A 25,508-nucleotide genomic window follows, 5' to 3' on the forward strand; every position below is an offset into this window, starting at 1 on the left:
GATACTACTTTTTATATTCAACCGTGAATATATTCCTATGGGATTCGTCCCATTGTTCGAGGCTAATACTTTTTCACATTAGCCTCTAACATACCGCCGTTTTATTTATCTTAAATAAATTCACCGGTTGGTATTTTCTGCCAGAACTCGGTTTTTAAAATGGTGTATGTGTTCGCCTCTGTAACTCCAAACCAAAGGTTGAGCCCTTTGTTCCACTTTTGGCTGGCTTCTACACAGAAGCCCTCCAGAGTGGTGCCATTCTGTCTGGGTACCAAAGGGGTGTGGGAGGGGGTTTAGGCACCCTGGACTGAGTTGCCTTGCCAACTCACGTCGCACTCTGGTGTGATTGGCCCAAGTGGTGAGCCGCCCCGCTCACCACTTAGCATGGTTGATTGACAGCTAGGCTGAATGAATGGGGGTTTTCTGCATAAAAGCAGGGCTTTGGGGACTGGAACTTCAGAAGTCGCCACAGGACCTAAGAATCCGACGAGGGTAAAGCTGAGCCGACCTGCAACGACGACACCTCCGGTGGAGCCCTGCTGAACCGACTCACCACTTCCCAACGACAGAGGAGATCTCCCTGCTGGAGAGTCTTCTGCCCTTGACTGGTGGGAACAACCGGCCCCTTGCTTTTTCTTCGCTTCCAGGACATCTAGTGGTCGAATTGCCCGTGCTGAGCACCCCGGCAACTGGATAGCCACTAACCACTGTACCGCGACCAAAAGGTGGTGCCTTGTGATGGAGCACTCCACGGCTGGTCTCTTCCCTGGTGGTGCAACGATTTTCGCCTTCCTCTACGACGAGATCATCTCTTCTTCTGGCAAAGTCCCGACTTGCATCCACCACCAGGAACAACTGCCCCCACCGGAGCTGTCTCTTCACTTTCAAGGTAATGTGTCCGCCTGGCTTCCCTTGTGACGGTTAGCGTGAGGTTGTTCTAAAACTGGTCCAACCTTTCTGTGACATTTTGCTACAAAGACTTGAAGTGCATTTCCGCTGTGATACTTTTGGGACATACCGCCTTGCCTCTCTCCGAGTGGGCCTGGCCTCTGAGCTTTGTGATCTACAGTAGACCCTGCCTTTCTTGTCTTGCATTTGCTTCTTAAAAGTGTTGGTACTGAGTTGGTTTCAAACCCTGCCTTTTTCTCTCCCGTTCTAACGAATATTAGAGTGCCATCTAGGTTAAAGCATTCACCTCTGTCTGCAAATAAGTGATGCCGTTGAACCTAGACTTGTCGAAATATTGTTAGGGGATTGATATACTTGTAGTAATTGTGATTGAAACTGTTTGCCATATTAGTGCCAGTGTGTTTTTCATAGATGTGTTTTTAAATAAATAATTATATATCTTTACACCCAAGCTCTGATCAGTGTCTGCTTGTTCTACTGTGTAAATTGCCCTATTTTGTATACTCTAAATACTGCCTAACTCATCTTGAGAGAAGTCTGGCTGCTCAGCCACAGCTACCAGGTAAATCTGAGTGGTACAGACTGCTACCAAATGGGTTTACTGCTAACGTCTGTAGTCTTAAACTTTTTGCAGTGGTCCCAGAGGGAACTGCACAGGTTTCTACCTAACACTCACTCACAAGACATAGATAACTATTGTTTTTAAAACATTTTTTTTTAGAAGTTTTGGGAATCCCTTTCGTCCTGATAATGAAGAAAAATACTCCCTGTTAATTCATTTTACCTATACATCTATATGTTCCCTTCTGGTCTTCTTTTTCTTATTCTCATGCTTCAGATGTCTTCTCTATTTGATTTTCTCTTGGCTCCTCAATAAGCTGCAAATTGTGTCTAGGGGGACAACTTTTTAATATGGACCCATAAGCTGCAAACTTTGCCTAGGGTGAAAACCGATTAATATGGACCCATTTCGCTTCTGTCAATTCTCGTTTGGGGATGCAGATTCTGTAGGCGACGGGTGAAGTTTTATCTACAAATACAAAAGGACCCCGCCAGCTTGGTAAAAATGTACGCTCTTTGGTCTGGTTCCTCTGGAAATGTACAAGTAGACCCTGTCTCCTACTTGGTATTCCTTTTTGGTTGTTTTTAAATCATATTGAGTCTTCATACGTTCTGCAGATTTTTCCAGATTCCGCTGAGCATACGCAAAAGTATGTTGAAGGTGTTTTCTTAGATTCTCAACATACTCATGAGTTGTGGAGGCGTTTATCAGTGTCTGCTCTTGTGTTCTATAGAGCAGATGCTGAGGTAGCACCATCCTTTGTCCAGTCATCAGCTCAAATGGAGACATCTTGGTCACAGAAGAAGGTGTAGATCTGATGGCCATCAGGACAAGCTGCAGTCGGATGTCCCAACTTGGCCCAGAGTCTGCCACAAACATTTTTAGAATGGTCACAATCATTTTATTGTACCTCTTAACTCCCCCACTAGAGGACAGCGGTATGCAATGTGAAGTTTCCTTTTTACCACATGTATCTCCCACAACTTTGTCATCACTTCGCTGGTGAAGCAAAGTTCTCAGGGTCCTCAATGTGTTGATAACATTTTCCAATGATTGGATCCCCTTTTTGTGTCTTGATTAAATCAGCATCTGGAGTCTCCTTACTCCACTGGGCAGTTGAAAGTTCATTGTGAGCATTTGTCTGGGACCTAGTGATAGCAGTTACCTGTAATTCCCCCAACAGGGACTTGAACTCGATACAAGGAGATCCCCTGTATGGCTCTGGTTTTGGCCAGCTGATCAGCTAGGTCATTTCCAGTTTTGTCTGGCCCCTCTATTCTGGAATGACCCTTGATCTTCTTCCAATAGATGGTCATCCCACTAGAGGTGACCAGATCGTCAATATTTTGGATTTGCTTGCCATGTTTGAGAGGTTTGTTATTAGCACATAGCATGCCTCTGGTTTTCCAATTAACCAAGTGCTCCACGAACCTGTTCCGGACATAATCCGAATCAGTGATTATGACCAGTTCGTGGAGTTGGTGTTGGACGGCAATGAGGATGGCCTGATGAACTGCCATCAACTCCGCCACCTGACTTCTACGGGCACCGATTTTGTACCCACCGGAGGGCTCTGGGCATCATTCACCCAGGCATTCCCAACGCCGGCCACCAGTTCCTTTTCCCTGTGGTTGTCAACATGGTAGGAGCACCCTTCCACATACACTGTGGGCATTCCCTCACACTTGTCTTCTTCATAGACTTTGTGCGGGAATTCAGGTCCGCCTCCATGTTGTCCTGGATTTTAAGACTTTCGTCCTCGAGACAGTTTCCTCTGGCACAATCATGCAAGCCAGCCAGACCTTGCGCGAGGGGACTCTTCTTGTTTTGGCCATATCTGACCTCCACAGGAAAGCCTTGCATTGACAGAATCCAGGAAGTAATTCTGGAATTACTCACATTTCTGGCCCGGATTCTGTCACTTTGGCTGTGTTGCAAAGGCTGCCTGGTGTGGATTTTCCACTATAATGTGTTCCCCCTGGATGAATGGGTGGTAATTCTTCAATGCCCACACCATTGCCAGGAGTGCCTTCTCACAATCGTTGAATTTTTCCTCCACAGAGGATAAAGTCTTGCTTGCATAGGAGATTACTTTATTGACCTTGTCATGCTTTTATATATAATACTGCTGTCAAGCATGTATTCGAGAACCCTGTCTCCAAGAAGAACTCCTTGTTTTTGACAGGGTAAGCTAGACAAGGTGCTTGTGAGAGACTTCTTTTGAGTTGTTTTACTGCCTCGGCTTGTTCTGGACTCCACTCCCACTTGACCTCCCTTCAACAGATGGATCAGGGGTCTTGTGATCTCTGCGTAATCCTCAATGAACTTCCTACAGTAATAAGTCAGTCCAAGGAGGCTTCTTAGCTCATGCAGAGTTGTGGGGTCTTTTAGTTTTAGGAGTGCTTCTACTTTCTTTTCCTGGGGACAGAGACCCTCAGGAGTTATCTCATGCCCCAGGAAATTGACACAGGTCCTGCACCACTGTGCCTTTTGGAAGGACAGATTTGCTCCGGCAACCCTCAACTGGGTCAGAACATAACGGATTTCGCTATATGTTCCTCCACAGTTGAGCTTTTTATCAAGACATCATCCACATAGGCCAGGGTACTCCTTTCATCCAAGTCTGGTATGGCCTTATGTAGGAAGATGTTGAATTTGTTGCCGGAGTTGATGTATCCGAAGGGAGTACGGGTCCATGTGTACTGCTGCCTCCCAAAGGTAAAGGCCAGCTTGTATTGGTCCTCCCTACTGACGGGCACGGTCCAGTACCCATTGGTCAGGTCAATGGCAGTGTATACCTTCGAACCCTGAATCTGGGCCATCCCCTGGTCAATGTAAGGAAGAGGCCATCGGGACATGTGGACCCGTTTATTTAGCTCCCTCAGGTCAGCACAACGTCTCCACTGGCCATTTGGTTTTAAAATCCCCAGCACCGGATTATTAAAGGTGCTGTGGACTGGAAAAACTATCCCACGGGATTCAAGGCTTTTGAATATTTCCACCAGGGACTCCATGGATGTGAGAGGCAAGCGATATTGCTTCACAAACACTGGAGTCATTCCAGGGTCCGTGGGAATTGTTGTTGTATGGATTTCGGTGTGACCACAGTCGCACGAGTCCACCGCAAAGAGATCTTGAAAATCTAAGAATACCTGTTTCAACATTTGCTTTTGCTCCGTAGTCTCACAGGCATCAGCTAGGTTGACCCGCTCTTCAACCATTTGTCTGAAGCCTGGAAAGACTTCTGGTTTTGGTATCTCAGTGGCCTCCTCCAGCTGGCTGGAGAGGTCTCTGGTTAGAGTATTGGCCTGGACAGAGGGTTTCAGGTAGGAGAGAATGTCATTGTGGACCTGAAATATCACCTCATCCTGCCTGATGTCACAGGTCACCTCTTCTTCATCGTAAGAGCAGGAAGAGTACACCAGGAAATTCCCCCCTTGCCGGGTGAAGATCCTGTCTGGTGTTAAGTCATTGTCACTGTCGTTGTCAAAAGTGATTGGGGATTGGTCCTATCAGTTAAAATCCTAGATCCATGGAAAAATGTTGGTCATCAACCGCCATTCCAATAATGGTGCCTGCGCCCAGAGTGATACTCCTTGGGTGGCTGTTATCCATCAATATTGGAATGGTGTTGTGTTCTGTATTGCCTAATGGTGTTGGGTTTAACCCCAAACCCTGCTGTTGGAGATGGACATTGAGGTGTACACATGCATCTGGATTTAGCAGTTTCTGTGCTCTTTTAATTTTTAATTCAAGTGGGAATAGTCGTGTCAGTCCTGGGATGGTGACATCCTCTCCAATTTGAACTTGAACTGCATACGGCAGCAATTGGGCTGACCGAAATGCTTTTTCTGAATCATCAAAGTCCATGGGATTGCCCCCTAGTCGGGAGTAGGCTTTGTAATTTATCAGGTCCAAATTAATGGCAAACCGATTGAGAATGACACTGCTTAAATACAATGCAGCAGGGACATCTCGCACGACCCAACAGTTATGTTCTATGCTTTTGTTACCTATAGAAATGTTGAGCATACACCTGCTAGGCAGGAGATGTTTGGTATTGGGAGTTTCCAGGCCCATTTCCCACTTTTTGATCAATTTAAATGTGGGAATGGCTGGATCTTTTGGGAGCTGTCTGAACGTGGCTTCGCTGATGAAGCTCTTAACGTTGTTCACGCACACTTGGGCAAGAACAGCCTCCTTCCCTTCATTTAACTGAATAGAGATGAACAACTGTTCTCTAACTTTCTGAATGTCAGCTAAACTTTGAGCTGGTTTCTCATCACTTTTGACTATAGGATTGGGGTTTTCAGATTGTGAATCAGTATAGAATTTCAAAGTGTTTCCTTCCAGTGTGGAATGCCACTTAAAACTGGAAGGAAGGTTGATTTTCAGGAATGGAGAGGAGTTCCCATCACAGTTTGTTGCCCTACAGAAATTACTGTCACGTCAGGTATTTGATTATTCTGGAGATGAAACTCAATATGATCAGATTTTTGTTCAACCATGTTGCATGAGCCATTTAAACTAACATGGTTGACACTCTGTTTCAATTTTATTGGCTGGTTAGTCTGAGTCCAGAGGACCTTGTTCACACAGTCTATTAGGGAGGACAACCGGCGCTGGATTTCATTCCCTAGTAGACAGTGTGTGCCCTCTGGAGTCACGATTATGACACAGTGTTTCACCTTCTGTCGCCCAATTTTTATTTCCAAATCCGCTCTTCCCATGACAGGAATTTCATTCCCGTTGAAGTTTTGAAGTTGTCCAGGAAGAGGGGTGAGAGGGATCTGGTATCTCTTCCCCCTTCCTGAATTTAGCTGATCAAAGGCCCTTTTCGACACAAGAGTGGCTTGGGATCTAGTGTCCACCAGTGCTGAAAATGTACATTGCCCTTGCACTTGGACCAGGGCATAAAATCTACCCTCTCTCTCCGCAAGAAGGCAAAGGTAATTTGCATTTTGAGCAAGCTGGGTGGTGATTTTCTTTATTTTGGACTCTGACACGGTGGCATTTGGGACAATTTTCTGTGTCAGAGTCTGGGGATCTGTAATGAAAATTTGACAACCTGAAATAGTGGAGATTTGGGAATCCCCTGTTTCCCGTAGCTCTGTGTTGCCCCCTCTTACCGGGTGGCAGTCACTACAACCAATTTGTGGGGAGGATCCCTCCACTACTATCTTCTTTTCAGGCTAACAATTCTGGGGTTCACGGATGGATGACTCTGCATCATTCCCCACACTCACCCAGCCTTCATTTAGATCTCTTGGGACCCATTTTTCTTTGGGAGGATTCCCCTTTCCCTGAAGGAGAAGATTGTTTCCCCCAAATCCTCTAAAGATTCTTCCCCTTCGAACTGGAGGACACTAACTTTTTCCCCACAATGGGCCTTTTGACTGTCTTTATTTCTCCTACCCACCCTCTGTTCCCTGGGTGCCAGATTTTCAGGGGCAGGAGATTTTTGTTCTGGTTCCTCTGTGTCAAGGGGCTTTTCACGGGTGAGGAAGGAAGCTTCCTCTAGTGCTTTACACCCCCTTTCAACCTGTGCCTCCTCCTTTGGACTTGTCGGGGTTCTCTCCCCGTCATTGTTCTGGGGTGCCAGAACCTTGGTTTGTGGGGTTCTGAGCCGCCATGTTCATCTGAGTGTTTTGTTGAGCCCTCAACATGCAACCCAGATCCTTGGCACGGTTGTGGACCTGGCGCTCCAGTTGACACACCCGTTCCGGCTGGTACGGGGGTCTTTGCTCATACCTCGGTTGTTCACGGGAAGGGTAACTATACCTTCTCCCGTAGTACCCTGGATATGGTAGCCCTCCCCCCTTGACCTCCCCTCTCCCGGATTGGGTTGTCTGGGCTCCTGTACCGGGGAAAGAAGGGAGGGTTGCCCTGCAGGTTGGGGTTTTGAGGGTACTGGGGAAAGAAACTTAACCCAGGATTTCAGGGATTACTGCCCTCCTGAGGGAAGTTAGAAGGGAAGTTTCAGGGGGAGTACTTACCTGGCGGTACCCCCCTCCTTAGGCTGGGGGAGTCCATACATACCCCAAGATAGGCTGGTTGCCCTTGTATCTGGGTTTTATAGACTCAGGAGAATTAGGGGTCCCATTAGTGGGACTACCTCCCTGATTGCCACCTGTTTGCGATTGGCCAGAAGGCCTTCTTGGCCTCTGGTTTTGCTGGTTTGGTATTGGTGTATTTTTAGGCTCCCCCATTTCTAGGTCTAAATGGGGGCAACCTTCACCTCTGCTACCTTAGCAGCAGTAGGCGTGTTGGCTGGCTTGGAGTTTTTAACCAGATTTTTATTTTTGGCAGGTTTTTGGACTTCTTAAATGCGGGTCGCCTGCTCTATTACCCAGTCCAGAGATCTTTTGTCATGGAAATCCCTCGCCAGCTGAGTCATGATATATTTTGGGAGCGTATGAAAGAAGGTAGTCATAAACTCCCTGCTATCCGTGTGCACCGTCCTAGTGGTTTGTGCAAAGGTGCGTTTTAGCTCCTGCACAAATTCTTGTGGGGCCTGATCTTCCCCGCACAGCAAATTGTAGGCCGCTCTGCGAGCCTCTTGGAGGTTTCTGGGGGCATAAAAGTGTTTCAATATTGCCGCCATTTAGGTGGACCATCTTGAATGGTTCTGGTCCTCCAGTCCAGCAAAGAAGCTGGAGTACTTTCGAGAGAACGTACACTTAGCATACTCTATGCAGTTCTGGTTGTCTTTAAGGTGAAAAGTGTTCATCATTTGCTCGTAGAGTTCCAAATGTTCCCAGACCGAATAGTTTGTGTTTTTGTGGTATGGGGTTATGAAACTCCTAATGGCCTTAATCTGCCTAATGGGGTCTTTTGCCATAACTCTCTTTAGTTTATTTGCCTTCTTTGGCTTTGTTACTTGAGTCCACTCGCCCACAGACTCAGGCGGTACTGTTGGAGGACCCCTCCTGATCTTCTAGCGCTCCCTGATTCTTTGAGCTTGGGAGAGGCTCTCAGAATGGTAGTGCCTAGTCTCTACTCTCCTGTGGCGCACAGGAGAGTAGTCTTCTGACTCCTCCCTGCTTCCAGGGTTAGCAGAGGATCCCACCAATGCCCTGATTGGGTGGAGGTCTTCAGAATGCTCTTTTTGGGCCTCATTTAATTCGGTTTTTTCATCAAATTGAACCAACTGGTCCCTTGGAAGGTAATATTTCTGTAGATCTAATTCCATGACTCTCCCCGCATAGGAGACTTTCTTGTCAGAGACATCAGCTTTAATGTTTTGGTACCTATACTGGGACGCCCATCCATCAATTTCTGGGGGGCACTGACCTGTCAGATCCATCATAATAAACCTATTTAATTCCGCCGACCTCTTGGTTTCTGGTCCATATGAACCAGTAGATAGGAAGTCAGCAGTGTTTAATGTATTAAATGGGTTTGAGTCCCTTAGTACAGAGGTCATCATACTATGATCAGGGGTTGCCCTGTCCCTCTCTACCTGTTCGGGGTCCCTCCAGTTTGTATTAGATCTAGGATGCTGTTTCTCCAACCTTGCTAGTATTTCCTTCTCAGCCCCTATCTATAATAGGCAAAGATCTGAGCCTTTTGCTCGGCTACCAGGGCTTTACTGTGGCTATAAGACCCTCGGCTGCGGGCCAATATCACCCCAGGTAATGCCCCTGGGGCTGTCGTTACAAGCCCCGGGGGCATTACCGTGGGCAGTATTGGCCCACAGCCGAGGGTCTTATAACCATTAGTATCCGGCCTGTTAGACCGGGGTACTAATGGCATTTTTTTTCATTATCTCGTTGTGCTGCCTGTATAGTTTGGGCAACCTGACCCAATTTCCGTTGTAGAGGTGAGCCTTCCTTTTCTGCACATTTAGAGCCTCTATGGCCTGCTCTAACTCGAGTTCCATTTGCCTCCTGTGTCCTATTAATTTGTCATATTCTTCTTTTAGGCCAGTCAGTCCCTGAAGGTCTGACTCACTTCTCTCCAGAATGGCACCTAATTTCTGGCGCTCTTCATGAAATTCTGATTGAGAGTGGAGGTCTCCCATAATTAATTTATTATTTTCCTCCGTAAAGTGCCCATTTGCTCTATGCTGGCAGTATTGTATTTCACCTGTTCTAATTTCAGCTGACCCTCTTCCAAGGAATCAACCTTTTCTTGGCACTCCATTCTTAAAGCTTTTAATTGGGCCTCTTTGTCTACATTATTCTGTTCTTGGAAAACCAAGTCCTCTTTTAATTCTTTAATATAACCCCCAGATTCTGGCTCATAATGTTGGCTCTTTTGCACATTTTTTCTGCTAATTTCAGTCCAGTCTGGATTTGAGCTAAAAGTTGGGATTGATTTTACGCAAGGGTTCTATTTTTCTCATGCTTTTCCCGCATCACTCCCATTTGGAGATACATATAGGCCACAATTCTAACAATTTTAATCTGCTCCTCTTTAATTTTCGGAGTCATGTATAACTTGCTCGATGCTTGGTGTAATAGGCCACCGCCATGCCATGTATCCATGTCTATGGCGGTGACCTGTTGCGTTATTTCATCTAGCCAGACTTTTTCATCTTGTTCTGGCCATTCTCCCCTGGCCATTTTGGAAAGTGTTCTTTATTTATGAATTGATTTATATAAGGGTAATCTGTATTCTATTGCTTTTTGTCTATTTTGGTGTTGATTTAGCTTTAATTTTATACACAGGCCTGGTACTTAGGATTTTTGTTTTGGGGAAGCGCTTCTACAGTGTAACACAGTGTAACACAGTGTTCCAGTCACACAAAGTATTTCTACCTTGGAGGTTAATCTGCTGTGTTAGGCTGTCACGGGTGAATAAACAAACTCAATCCCGGACGAGCACCCAAATTGTTAAGGATACCAATCAGGCGTCACACACCGGAACAGGACACTTAGTCTTACCCTGTGATGTGGCACTCAATAGGAATGCTTTTTCTTTAAGTTCAATGAATTCAAATTGAGCCGATACCCGACCCGTCTCATACTCCCTTTTTACAAATACCCCGGGACACAATGGACCATGAACCAGGCCGGTTGGTGCAAATACAATATTTATTTATTTTTAGAATTCAGAAAAATCACACACATTTTTATATTTGGCAGCAATCACCAATGGGGTGATAATTACAATAAAAACTACTGAAATACCCTCGGTTAACCTTCTACATGAACATATCCAAAGCACAATTGAATAGGAGCACTTTTTGAATTAGGATAGATAGCACCCAAGTTAAGGTTTGCCCCTGCAATTTTCCCTCAACCCACAAATAATCAAATTCTGAGTGGACAGAACGAAGCAGCAGGTAGTCAGGGATAAGAGACAGCAAACAGAATCATAATCTGACCTTCCCTCACAAAATAAGAAGGATTTTAAACCCTTTGCAAAGGCCTGAAATGACACTCGTATTTTGATAACTAATTTATTATATGTGTTTAAATAAAGATATGCTTATGTTTCATCACAGTATCAGGCATGTTATATCACTAGCAATCATCAGGCAAAGTATCACAAAAGCATACAGTTCACAAAACAGGTTGAAATGGAAAACCGAGTGCAACCAAATTCACACATGGAAAAGTTGAATGTTTTCTAGTTTGCAGTTTAAAATGTAAAAACATTTTTTGCAAAAAACGAGTGAAAAACACTGAATTGGAATGCGGTTTTTGGGCAGGGTAATAGATGCAGAGCCAAAGGACAATATAGAGGTGAAAGGAGAGCTATCGGTGGTGAATTGAGAGAGATTTGGAAGGTAGAATGAGGTTTGTTTTTTAGAAAATAGAGCAGTTAAGAAGGAAATCAGTTTTAAAAATGAAAGACAAAGTTTACTTAAACTAGATTTAATGGCTAAGAAACGAGGAACGCCACCCGTGAATATAAATGTTATGCTGCAGTTGTAACCCTTCACGCAGTGTACCCCTTTTCTTTAGGGAACATTAATTTATTTAATCAAAATATTTCTAATGACTTATGGTCTATGCAAGGCAGAAATAAAGAAAAAAGTGGTGCTAACGCTTGGAGATCAAGGACAAGATGCACAGAGAATTCTGACATTTGCATAGGTTATCAGGATATGGATAGGGTTGCTTAGAGAGTGTAACAAAGACAAAAATCAAGATGGGGTAGACTATGTGTGATGGGATGTGGATACTCACAGTCCGCTCTTAAATTTGGGATTAGGCACAGTCAACCGGGTTCTGGACTCCAGGGCTCAGGTTACCGGACGGTGGACTCTCCTGACAAAAGACAGCTGGGCACAGCACAGCGACACCTCAGCGGGCTGGAGCGGTTAAGCAATTAGTGGGCAAAAAGCCGGTTTGGTTTCAGGAGGCTTCCCAAAAGAACACCACATCTTTCCCTTTGGTTATTGGGATTTTTAGATCTGGGGTCTCTTTGATTGAGACCTTGCTGGGATGGTCAGCAATGTTTTGGCCTTGCAGTGGAGTCTGGAATCATCTATGATGTGGCTTTTGCAAGGGGATCTGGAATCTGGCAGGATGAATGTGGAAAATCAGGAACGCAGGCGCAGGAAATTCAGGAAAGAGTGTGTCCAATGCCCTGTCAGCCACCCTTTATATAAAGCATGGTGATATCATAGAACTATATGGTGGGGCAGGCATAGCTGAGCACACCTCTAAACAACTGGATTGGTCAGGGGTAATGGTTGACACCTTGCTCTCAGTTGGTTGGGTTTCATGGGCATGCTGTCAGATTTATGATGCGAGTTTTACAATGTCCAGATCCTCCCACAGTTACTTTAGCTAAAATCCAGTTTTGCCATAAATGGCACATTTGTACAGTGATAGCATTTTAACAAATTACAAACAGGTGACAGGCCAGCCCACCTCTGCAGTCTGTAAGACATTGTTTTGCCCTTCTAATAATTTCTGGTCATTTTTAGGGTGAAATATTCAGCCTAAAATTAGGTAAATTTATACATGTGTGTGGATTATCATTAAGCATGTCAGCATTGAAATTCACAGTGACATCAGGTATACTTTCCGTGGAATACCCAATTCTCTGCCATTTCTATTCCGCAGGTGGCAGTGAAGGCTACAATGTCTTAAATGAAAACCCACGAAATGACATGAAAGCTGTTAATTATTTACATTTATGCAAAAGCCCGTTACAAAGATAAAAGTCTGAAAGGTTTATTAATAAAATAGCTGTTTAAACCCAATGGTCAGAATTGTCCTCCAAATATAGTCATGCCTTTCCAGGCCATCCCCCTAAGTCCAGGGTTGCCCTGGAGTGTTTCTTTGATGCTTCTTTTAGGAGTCACATGGAGGTGTGATTTTCTTTTTCACATCCTCGTGTCCCAGAATTTCTATTGTGAGATGCCTCTGCCCAGCCGAATGTCTGCTGAGTATGTGAACTTTCTTTGTCTTGGTGAGTCAAAGTTTTCCAACCTAGTAATTATCAGCCAAGTGTCCTGTAAGTTTATGGTGGTTCCTTTTGGGGGAAGCCTTAGCTTAACTTAATTCCTTTTATTTTATTTTCTTTTGTCCTGAATCAAAACAAACCTGTTGAATACAACATCCCCTATGTTTCACAGCAACAAACCCCTTTACATTGCTAGGCACAGACAAGTTTTTGTTCCACATGGTACTTTTAAAACAGGCATTTCTTTTCCTCTGATTTGAAAAAGCCCTTTTTTACATTTTCCTTGCAAATTCGGTTTGTCTCTTCCCTCTTCCTTCTGCATTTCCACATTGTTTTGTAGCCATAGTTAGTTTCTTGTAGGCAGCAATTTGTTTGAAACACAGATGCACTGAAATTGACATGGGCCTAGAGCGAGGGCCTCTTTGACGCATTGATCTTTGATATTTTGTATCCCGAAAGTAAAGCGTTTCATGTGTGGCTGAAGTAAAGCTTCTATTGCTTCCTTCAGAAATTGAACAACAGCCTGCCATTCAAAGATACTGCTCTTGTCTGCTGGAGCACAATGTGAATATGAATGGGCATGGCAGAGTCTCCTTAATAAAATAGTGTGATGAGGAATGAAAGGAAAAAGCATCAGAGCGGCATCATTTTTAATGTAAATATTTCCTTTTTGCAATGGGAACTGTGGGTTTGCAAGCAGCAGGGCAGCTGTTCCAACTCGCCCATTTTGCGTATGGCAAGATGGTGCAGCCATCCTTTTGTCACTGCTAGGTGCAGTCTTGACGCAATGATGCCCCAAGGAGCCAGCACAGCCATTTTGCCATTGGCGGCAAAAGCGCAGCTTGGTTATGGAGAAGAATTTTGTTGAGTGGGTCAATGGAGCCCACAGCTCCACAGTGGTAATGTGGGGTGATTCTAGCATGCATAAGGTTATTGTGCACAGGGCTCCCTGTCTGCAGTGTAGATGCAATATTATATTGAAAAGGGAGTATGTTGGTTTCGGGAGTTGGAGAGGTTGTTCGGGACGCTCTTGAGGAGTCATGTTGTCTGAGATTGATTGGCTAAACCTGCCAGAGGGTTTCTGTGTGCCACAGGGCAACCAAGTGGCAAGCCTGGTATGTCCAATGTTAGTCAGAACAGTGGGTTCTTGTTGTTCTTGATTCCATTTCATTGTGATAGTTGGGTGCTGGTAGTTTGGGTGAGGCTTGAGCAATATAGTCTTCATAATGAGGTGTAGGTTAGAAGGCATGTTTGAAATTTGTTGCACTGCACTGAAAGAGATGGCTTCAATCCCTGTTGCTAGAATAGATTTCTAAATTCTGCTCTGGTGAACAGATGTTTGGGAGGCCACCCTTGTTAGTGAAACAGGGACAACTTATGTGAAGTTAGCCAGACCATTTCACAGTAGCTTGAAGAGCAGTCACGGCTAAGTCACAGGAGGAGTGGGGGTGATCAGAGGTCTTTGATGAGCACAGACAGCAAGACACCAAGAATTACCCTTAGACTGTAGTATACAAAAATATACAATTTATTAGGCCCAAGAATAAAAACAAGTGAATTGAAATGCACAGTAAAAACACCACTCAAACACACACTTTGTAAAATATATACAAACAAGACCTCAAAAATAACCACTAAGCCCACTATCATCCGCACCCAGCCCCACCAGATGGTAACCAAATCCTTTAACTCAAAGTGTGACCTAGCTTGAATGTATCAGGATGCACCCTAATTCCTATGTACCAGATTAAAACTAAATTGAAAGTATGTACTAGATTATGACTACATTGAAAGTAACTGGATGTAACCAACTCCTTAAGCACACACGTAAACTGTAAGTATGTACAAGTATATGACTAAGTTGAAAGTAACTGGACGCAACCTACCCTCTAAGCATATACATATGAGTAAGCCTGCAAGTAACTTGATGTAACCATATTCATAATGCCCAAGACCGTTTTTTGTACCTGTTTGTAACCATATTCTTAAGCACAAGCGCCCAGATGCCCCAGGGTTACGTGTGCTATACAAATGTAATAAATAAATAAATAAATATAAAGTCACTTTGGTCAATGCGGTAAAGTGCAGAATTCCATCAAAACCTGTAAGGGAATAAGGCAGGCAAACTTTATAACACTGACAATCTTCAGAGATGTATAACCCAAACTTTATAAGTCCAGCCCTATGATGAATGGAGCCTCGTACTCAATGTTAGATGCACGCGTAAAAGCGCTCAGTCATGTGTAAAGTCACAAAGTACAATATCTAAGGAGCTGGCAAAGTTAGAGACATGATTCTGAAGTGTAGAAAACTGGTACCAAGAATCACGGGAGAATCTGCTGCGATGAACAAAGCTATTCCCGAGAACTTTAGGAAGTGGGTGCTGCCCAAGTCAAGCAGAGGACCACAAGGGCTCCTTTGGGTGTAAAAATACAATGGATGAACCAGGGGCCACCGGTAAGTGGTTTCCGGATCCAAACTTGGCAGGTCTGGAGAAGGTCACCAGAGGTAGAATTTCCTGCCCTTGATTCGGCTTCAAAGTGCACAGGCGCTGCAGGTGCAGATGCGAATCTGGTTCACCAGGAGCTATATCTTTTGTCTCGGTTGCAGGACAAAGAAAACACAGATGCAGCTGGTCTCAGGGCACTTGAAGAAATGTGGGAAAGTCGCCTTCAGTGTCCGTCACTGTCACACAGTGACGCAGGGGCAGCTAACTCTCATGGTCTGACGACCAAAGCAGCTGGGACAACGAAATTTGGCAAGAAGGCGCTTTGCAGTGCAAGCTAGGATTCCTCCAAAGTTCGAGGCAAAACTCGTTGGGACAACGCTCCGGTACAGGTGCCAAGATTCGAGCTGGACAGTCCACTGGACAGCCCAGGAACACTTCCGAACAAGCTTGTTTGCAGGGCAACGAGGAGGCATCGAGAATGATTGGTCCCACTACTCCATGGGGTTGAAGCACCATTGCAGGTCTTCAGAGATCACGCACAAAGCAAGGCTCTTACGGGACAACAGCGGGCTCAGGGTGGCAACCTTCTTCTGCATGGTTCCGGATAGTCCTTGGGTCTGCTCAGCTCCTCATACAGGTGGATTCAGACCTGTTACTGATCTCTGATTCTGCATTCAGGACCCCCTCCTCATATCCACAAGTCCGGTGAGTGCTAGCACCCAGCCAGCCAATGAGGAGATCTGCCCCCCTCATGCACACCAGCAGTGGTCCAATCAGGGACCACTGCAGCTCGTATGCCCTCGTGCACACCAGACATCCTGGCACCAGTAGTGTGGATTGGGATCCGACAGTCCTAACCCACTTCCTGGGTACCTACACACATGAACTGCAGTAGCCCTCAAAAGATGCCACTTTTGTGGGCAACTGCATGCCCAAATAAGGAATTCCAAGGTCACAAACACCAGGGGGAAGTCCAATGGACAGAACGGCCAAAGGAGTTGACAAAAGACCTTGTGGCATGGCCATGATGGACACTAGCCTCAGTCACAAGCCAAACGCGGTAAGCACGGTATGGCTCAGTAAAAAGCTAAAAAAGTGTATGAAAAGGCTTCTGCTGCCACCAGTCCACCCCTAAGCACATTGTTCAGTCACCAAAAATTCCCTAGTGGATGACTAGGTCTCAAAAACACAAGGACCCCATTGCGCGGTACAGTAACGTACTTTGCGCAATTAATAAAAATTGCCAAAAGTGCCAACAAAGTCAAAAGACTAAGGGAAACTAAAGTTTCTCAGTACTGACAGCCAGAAGGATGTGTCAGTTTCCCTGTAACAATGAGCGAAAGCCCAGTGGCGTGCAGCTGAAGACTGTACTCCACTGTCAAAATTCAGGTCAGGATGCTGTAACAAAATGAAAAAGTTTGGGGTGTCCACAAATATAGAGGTAAATTAGCAGTAGGAGAAATTTGCGCTATTGTAAATGTTCTCTTAAACCGATTATCACGTTTCATAATCAAAAAGTAGTGGCCATAGTAACCTATGGTGCACAAGCTAGAAACTTCAGCCAATCAGCCAAATTGGAACCTCTTAGAGGGAATCTTTTGGAAATCTCTGCTAAACTTACCAAAAAGCTTTCCAATAAAAATAATAAGATTTGAACTTGGCTTGCTTCCTATCCAAGTGATGGTAGCCTGGCAGATGTTAGCTTTGTTTAGGAAATGTCATCTGGCTGACCCGTACAAAAGATCGTTGCTTCCAGTCTTGGGTGAGTTATGAAATCAAACCAAGAATCCCCCTTAAAAAGCTGGAAAACGGAATGCGATAACCCGTTAATAAAAGCTAATATCGACAGAAGTTTACTATTAGAGAGGCCTGACCAGGCCAAGAAAAAGCTCAGAGACTTTGAATGGATAGTTCAATGGGATGACTGTAGTAAGTATAAAGCATTTAAACTTGGTGATTTTAAAAGGAAACGGAGAGTGTGTCTATGTACCTATTAAGATTCCCAGACAAGCCATATAGAGACCATATCACGAGGTTACTTTTTAATTTGTGGCCTACAAGAGAGGCTCATGCCAAATGGAACAAACAAATAACCACAGACACATCATGTAGATTCTGTAAGCCGGCAACGACAACAGAAACTTTGGAACATCTATTGACTAGCTGTAAAAGCGTCGCCCTCCAGCGGAATGAATACTTTTTCAAACATTTGGGTCAATTTCTTACATTGACCCCACATGACCTTTCGGGCTTGATGTTCACTGCCAAAGCTATATCGTTGAATATTGCAGTGATACATTTCTTTTATTGAATCTACAGTTAACTAATTAATAGGTTTCACTATAACATGTTCTTATTGCCCTCGTCTCTGTCTAGAAATAAAGTGAATAAGTTAGATAACAGTGTATTTGTAAAATGTTATTAGGGAGTCCATTAACTAATTTGACAATCGATAATATCCCTTATGAACAACTTTTTTTTAATAAAGATTGTAAATATGTTATTTGATTTTATTTTGAACAATGTGATTAATCCATATACTCAAAGATGTTGTAAGCAGAAATGTATATTCAGCGTTTTAAGTCTTGAACTGTGCACCTTTAACATTTTTATGTATTGTATATTCAACTTTTTAAGTTTCGAATTGTGCAATTTTAAAATTCTGATGTATTGTATGTATTAACCTTGCTATATTTTGTGTAAGGTTGCTTTGCGACCAAAATCACAATAAAAAAAAAATATACACATATATTTTTTTTTTAAATGTTTGAAGGACTTCTTTGGGGTCAGCCATCAAGAGTTTGTGAGACCAATTCAGGGAGGAAACAGAGTTGTTAGTTAGGCTTTCCTATGTGGTTTGGTGTGGAGAGGTGCGACTTAGACGCTTCCATGTCTGGAGGAGCTTGTCTAGCTTCATGTCCACCAATGGTCTGAAAGTTGTCTATGGGCCCATACCCCTTTTGGGTAGAGGTTGCGGCCTAGGACGATAACTCTGAGCTGTTGGGTGAAAATACGGCAGGCTGTCAATCATTGCAAGGGCTACCTTTCAAGGTAATACATTTAGGCAAGGAGGAAGAAATACTTGATTGTGGAAGAGTGCTTAACATCCTTACCCATGAAGGTGATGCATGGCCAGTTGGTGACGCTATCTGAAACCAAGAACCACTGGTCAGTCAGAGAAAGTAAGAAGTGTGCTAGGTGCTATTTCATTAGGACTGAGAAGTCAAGAGGTATATCTCCTTCTTGATCTTTGGCTCCTTCCCAGAGCTGAGATGTAGTCTTCGGAAAGCTTTCAGTGGCTTGTTCTCCTTGAATTCTGGTCTCAGACAGCGTCTGGGATACATCCCTCAGCAAGCTTTTGATTCCCATTTGTTTGGCCCTGTTTTTTGCCAGCATCTGAGAAGTGTCCATTAACAAACGTGTAGCTTTCTCTCTTTTGTTCTCCTACCTACCAGTATTGCCACCCCAATTATGCCCTTGCCCGCCTCCAATTGGAATCACACACATGGCTTCTGATTATGAATAATCCTTCATATTTGTCACTCATCTTATTTTCCCCATGTCCTCCTGGGATTTCTTCTTCCCCTAATGAGGCACCCAGGTTCCAGCCGTCATCCTCTCCTTCGTGATTGATACCTGAATTCCATTCATGACATTGACATTAGATTTAAGTCAGGCAGAAGTGATTCTGATGTCATGTGGCTCTACAGAGTAGAGACAGGTTTACCAGTTGTGTCTCCCTGGAGTTGTGGGGTGGGTGGGGCCCGAAGTAACGCTGTGGCAGAGGTAACATGCGGGTGAATCCTCTCACAGGTGGACCCGCAAACTTCTGCCCTCCAGTAGCTCCCTTGAATTACCATTATCTGGTCCTGCCTATTAACAGAACAGGTGGGGTGTGTGACTTGAGGACGGGAGTCAGATTTTTCAAAACTGGAACATGTTTGTTTTGTAAACAGAGCAGGATGGACCTAAGTTGGAAAGGGTTCACTGGAATCTTGGGTCCATCCTACTTTTGTTTGTCCCTTATCCTCCAGGTTTTGTTTTACAAATTGTGTAATGCCTATGGTGATGTTCAAGAGGAGAGACAATTAGAGGGGACCTGGGAATGCTGTGTGTGCCTCCTCTGGGTATTACATCCCTGGTATAAGAGGCCCCCCTAAGGACTGCCGGTGGTCTGCTCAATGTTACTTGGTCACATACCTAGCCCCTTCCCAACCAGCCCTGCCTAGTCTTTCTGTCATGGAGATAGGGGTTCTCAACACACTGCCTTTTCCCTCTCTGTGTTCTTCTGTTACGATGTATGGCTCTAGGGTAAGAGATCACCTCATTATTTGTGGGTTGCCATCTTTGTTGTGGGCCAACCGTAATGAAGGAGCATGGCTGGTTATGAGACGGCCATACAGATAGTATTTGAAAGCTTGCACTGCCCACTTAGTGGACAGTGCAATTCAATAATGTGATTCAATAATGCGGTTTCTTTTCTCACTAGGGAACACTTCACGACTGATCTATAATAGTGGTTGTTCAAAACTTTGCCCTTTGGATGATCAACCCCTTTTATGATCTTTGAGGCATCTGTTTATAGGATGAAAAGTAGTGAGAAGTCCGGCATGATGAGCAAGGGTGGACTACATCAGGAGTCTTTCAATTCAATGCCTGGAGGGCTTGCACTTCTGCGGGATCCCGCTTCAATTGGGAAGGTTGACGGGCCTTCAGTTTATCTGTGAGGGATCCAGCTATGGTGAAAAAATGGGAATAAAACTACACTTTGGTCAATGTCGGTCAGATAGCTAAGCGAGTAGAGCGCTGTTTTGACATCTGTGCAGAGCCTGCTGACACAAGTTGGAATCCCAGGCATGGCCAAACTCAGCCTTTCATCATTCTTAGGTCGATAAATGAGCACCACACACCGCAGGTGATAATAAGCAGAGCTCAGATGCCTGAGGCTTCGTAGCACTATATAAATTATTATTATTATTATTACAGTAATATTTCTCCACAACCAAACTGGCTCTCGATTCTTCCTTGGTAACAGGAAGGGAGACTTGTTGCCCTGGCTCAACATGTTTCTCTTGGGGTCTGATGAGTCTGTCCCCACAGAGAAACCCAATTTATGGGTTGGGCCATTTGACATTTGTCAGGGTTTGCTGTTAAACAGTTTTGTTGGAGAGCCTGATAACTTGGCTACAGCTGTCTCAGGTGATCGTCCCAGAAATTACGATGGGTCTCATCACAAGTTGGGCGGTAAGCCCTAAAAGTGTCCTTAACGGAATTAGCACCGCCAATACTGCTCCGCCAGAACATGTGCCAGAGGAAATACTGTGACTGCAAAACACCCCCCGAAATTACAGACAGCGCAAATACGGCCAGCACAATTACAAATTGCGCTATTACAGCCAGTGGAATCTGAGCCAATACCATGGAACGCAATCCCCGCCGCATCACAAGTCCCTGCCCGCGATATTAGCGCTGGAAAACGGCACTAATACTGCCAAAAACATGGCGCAATTAGCCCCAGGCTCCAGGTGGAGGTAAATGAACACAGGTGGCAGAAATGAAGTCACGTGTGATCCCATTCCACTCCAGAGGGCTACGGCACACACCTTCCCCAAACACAGTTGCCACCATGCTGCCACTAGCCTTTGCGAGATGGGACATACAGATGCTCATGCTGCACCTGGAACTACAGTGGCAGGACAACCATCCCAGGGCACATGGAGTACAGTGGAGGAGGAGGAGAAGCCATGCACTGCATGCGCCAATCTCCAGGGTCAGGCCCTCTCTGTCAGGCCCAGTTGGTCACTGTGTACCACCTCAACAGGGAGACTAAAAGTGAGCTGCCCACGAAATTCCAGGGCGACATAGGGAGCAGGATTAATATCTAGTGTTCATCCTCGCATTCCTAGGAACCACCACCTTCCAGCACTCTGTGGCCATGATGCACGGCATGGCGCAGCCAACATTTTGTGAAGTGTTGGTCCAGGTGCTGGATGCTCTCCTGCGACATGCCTCACGCCACATCTCACTGCTCACCACCCTAGCACAGGTGCACACCATGAAAGCACAGTTCTATGCATTGCTCAAATGCTAAATGACATTGCAGCCTTGGACTGTACCCATGTTGCGTTGGTGGCCCCCCAGAACCTCAAAGCAGTGTACCGCACCAGGAAGCACTACCTTTCTTTGAATGTGCAGGTGACCTGCGATCCCAACTTGTACATCACCACATGCTGTGCCCGCTACCCTGGTTCCGATAGTGGGTGAGTAAATCTGTTAGCACACAGGTTCAGCGATGCACCTGACCACATTGGGGTTGGGGGGCATGTGAAAAACTCCACAAAGCATGGCATGACAAGTGAATGTAAAGGTCGGACGGCGCTCCCCACCTCCCATACCAGTGTCACAGTACAGACCCAGGAACATGTACATGTCAGACATACCTGGACAGTGTGCTGCGCTCACCTTGTATCCACAGGGACGCCATCCAGCCGGGTTACTCACTGGTATGCTTCTCAGCTTTACCCTGTTGTGGTCTGCAGGGAAGGTCCTGCCTGAAAATATAGGAGGACTGTGTTCAAGACTGACCGACTGGGGTAAGTATCCTTCCTCCACCCCATATGATTTCAGTCCCTCTGGCGCCCTCTCCTCACCTTGTGGTAGAATTAGGCGTGCTCTCCGTCCTGCCTTCTTTGCAGGGGCGCGTTGTCTTTCATGGGCGAGTACGGTCCAGTTACTTCACTGACGTCGGCCCGTTTGATATTGTTCAGGTAGGTCTTATTGCTGTTCTTTAGTTTTGTTGCTATCCTGCATGCCTTCCTTTGTTTAAAATGTCTCTTTTTTCTCCCTTAGGTATGCAGAGCTTCAGCGCGGCAAACTGGCTTGTTGAGCCCCGCTGGTAAATGATGGCGCATTAAGAGTGCTATGATGCGGTAAGTAAGCGCTATGCGCAGCGCTGCAAAGTCTTGCTTTTGCTAACCTGTGTTTTCCTTCCTTGTAGGTTGCAGTGTTCTTCAGCGTGAGTGGAATGTCCGGAGTGGTGCCAGCCGAGAGGTGACCAGCCAGGTAAGCCTTTTGAGCAGTTCGTAATTTGTAAATGTCTCTACTGCTTTCTTTAATGTTGCCTCTATCTTCCTCTTTCAGGTCGTTCTGTCCGGGAGGCATGCAGATTCGAGGAAGCTGTTCCCAGTAGCTGCGAGTGTTTAAAGATAAAGACTGCAGGTAAGATGCTGCTGTGTTACGCTCACCTGACTCCCACGGGGGCGCTGGCCTGGTTCGTGCTGCTGTGACCTCGTCTAAGGTGATGCGCAGGGTTCGGAAGACAGACTGGACCGGGCCCCAGATCTGGCTTGTCTGACTCGCAGAAGTATCCTTCTGTAGGTGAGAATAGGGGGTTAACTGTCTGCGGGGTAATGCAATCGGCCTCCCATTTACCCCTCTCACCCTCCTCAAAACCCTGCTGTGCTTCCCCGTAGCGTCTCACCTTAGGGTCTGGAAGGACGAGCTCTCCATCCTGCTTCTGATGCAGGGGTGCGTTGGTATCCAGTTACGTCACTAGATTTTCGGATGGGTGAGTACCAAACTTGCTTGGCTTCCAGGTAAGTTTTTCTATACGTGGTTCCCCTTGTGTCCATGCATTAATGTTCTAATGCTAGTGTCTTTTTCCCCATAGGGGCCGGGGTACGGAATGCCGGGGAACAGGCACCGACCCGAGGTGAGCGGTGAAATCCTTGTGGAAATCAGGTAAGTCTTTAATGAGTGTTTTGGTAATGTCTTTTCATTCACTCATTAACGCTGATGTCTTTTTCCCCTTAGGGGCCGGGGTCCGAAAATGCCTGGATGCGGCGCGGACCCGAAATGAAAAGGGAATGACCCAACAGGTAAGTCTTGACATGGAGTTTTAGCTTCCCTTTTCCCTTCTTTCACTCACCTTTGTTCTTGTCTTTTTCTCCCTAGGCGCGGGGGCGCAACTGCGAATCCGGATGGTCGCTGCTGAACATGGAGGCGCCCTGTAAAGGTGAGTAGAAGGCGGCACTGCAGCGATCGATGCGATGTGCTTTTAAAAATAAATGTCTTCCTTTTCAGGATTGTCGGCGAAATGTCTCTGGGATGCAGATTTAGCAGGTGAGGCCTTTTCCTTCTTCTGTTCTCTTGTTCCCTTCCTTTGCAGGCGATTCAGGATGCTGGCAGGTGTGGCAGAAGTCAGGATGCAGGAGCAGACACGGTGAGCGTCCAGCTGCTAGATGCAGAACAACGCGAAGCACGTGTGGCTGATCGGGTGTGGTTTAAATAGCCTTGGAAGAAGTTCCTAGAATGTGTCCTTCCTCCAATCAGGTATGTATCCTTCCCGACCACGCCCGGGTGGTAAATGAGTCCCACAGGTAAAGTAGTTCCTTTCAGGCCTCAAGGAGGCCGGGGTTCTGCAGCATGATCTGCATCAGGTAAGTGCACCCAAACACTTTCATAATGAGCCTGGCGCCTATGGCATCAGGACTGACGTTTTCTATGAGCCTGGCGCCATAGGCGCCAGGACGCTGTCCAAAGGGCCCCTATAAGGGGTTGGTGGGACCTTCCCCGGGGACTTGATGTCCGCTTTCGGGGACGCAGGGCCTGAGCCGGCTCCCCGGGAGCAGGCATCGTGACATGCTGCTTATGATATTCTTATTGTCTGCTTGCAGGTTCTGCTTCTCCGAGGTTCAAGGGAATAGCTGGACACGGTGAGCGTCACGTTGCAAGCTGCAAAGTAACGCAAAGCGTGTTGTCTTGATCGGGTGTGGTTTAAATAGCCCCAACAAAATAGTCCAGGTAAAGTAGTCCCTAGGCTGCCACACCCAAAACACTAGACCGCATAGCTTGGTTCTTAGGAACCAAGCTATGTGGATGCCTCCATGTTGGCTGACAATACAATAAAGTAGTTCTCAAGCACATTGATTTTCATGGTGTATGAGCCTGGCGCCACAGGCGCCAGGACTGGCCCAAGAGGGCTTTTGAAGAGGATGCCAGGCTCTAGAGGCCCGAGTCCTGACTCCACCTGTCCAATGGGTTTGCCAGAGGGGGTTTTGGGCGAGGGTCGTGACAGCACTCCCCCCTAAGGCCCCTCCCATGGTGTTCCTTCTGTCTGGCCCAGGTGTGGTTGGGAAGTTCTGATGGAATTTCCTGATTAGACGTGGTGCATGGATATTCTCACTGGGCTCCCAGGATCTATGTTGTGGTCCAAATCCTTTCTAATCGACGAGATAATTTAGCTTGGTCCTAGAGTATCTAGAGTCCAAGATATCTTTGACTTCGAATTCTGGTTCTCCTACAACAAGTATGGGCTTAGGTGGTGTCCCAATCCGTGTGCCGGGTTGCATTGGCTTCAGGAGGGACACATGGAATACCGGGTGGATGTGTAGATTAGGTGGTAAATCCAGTTTCACGGCTCCTGGGTTGACAATTGCCGCAATGGTATAGGGTCTTAAGAATCTGGGATGAAAGGTCCAGGTTCCCTTGATGGGTATGAATTTAGCGGCTAACTAAACTTTGTCTCCTACTTGATAATCAGGGGCCTTTTTCCGGTGTTGGTCGGCGAATCTCTTTTGTTTTTCCTTGGCATGAATAAGGTGTTCCTTTGCCCTTTGGAAAGCCTGAGTAATGGTTGTGTGTAGAGTCTTTACCGCTGGCATTTCCAAGCTGGCTGGAAGGTCTAGTTCAGAGGTACGTGGATGTCTGCCATAAAGGGTATATAAGGGCGTTTGTCCCGTGCTTGAATGCAAAGAATTGTTATATGCATATTCGGCTATCCATAGTAGGTCTTTCCAATTCCTTTGTTCGTGGTGCAGCATGCACCGTAAATATTGCTCGAGTGTCTGATTGGTTCTCTCGGTTTGTCCGTCCGTTTGGGGATGGTGACTGGTAGATAGCCGAACGTCGATCTGCGCCATTGCACAACATTTTTTCCAGAAGTTTGAAACAAACTGGCTGCCTCGATCAGAGACCAGAACCGAAGGGAAGCCATGTAGCTTAACCACGCCCTCTAGGAACACTTTTGCTAAAGTGGCTGCATCTTGGAGGCCTTTGAGAGGAATAAAATGGGCCATCTTCGAGAATACATCCACAACTACAAGGATGGTGTTGAGCCCTTGGCTTGGAGGTAGATCAGTGATGAAGTCAAGGGAAAGAGTGTGCCATGGAACTGGAGGAATGTCCAATGGTTGTAGGAGACCAGATGGTTTTTGTTTCTGT

This window comes from Ambystoma mexicanum, chromosome 11, assembly GCF_040938575.1.
Source record: "Ambystoma mexicanum isolate Mex_15411 chromosome 11, UKY_AmexF1_1, whole genome shotgun sequence".
Taxonomy (NCBI): domain Eukaryota; kingdom Metazoa; phylum Chordata; class Amphibia; order Caudata; family Ambystomatidae; genus Ambystoma; species Ambystoma mexicanum.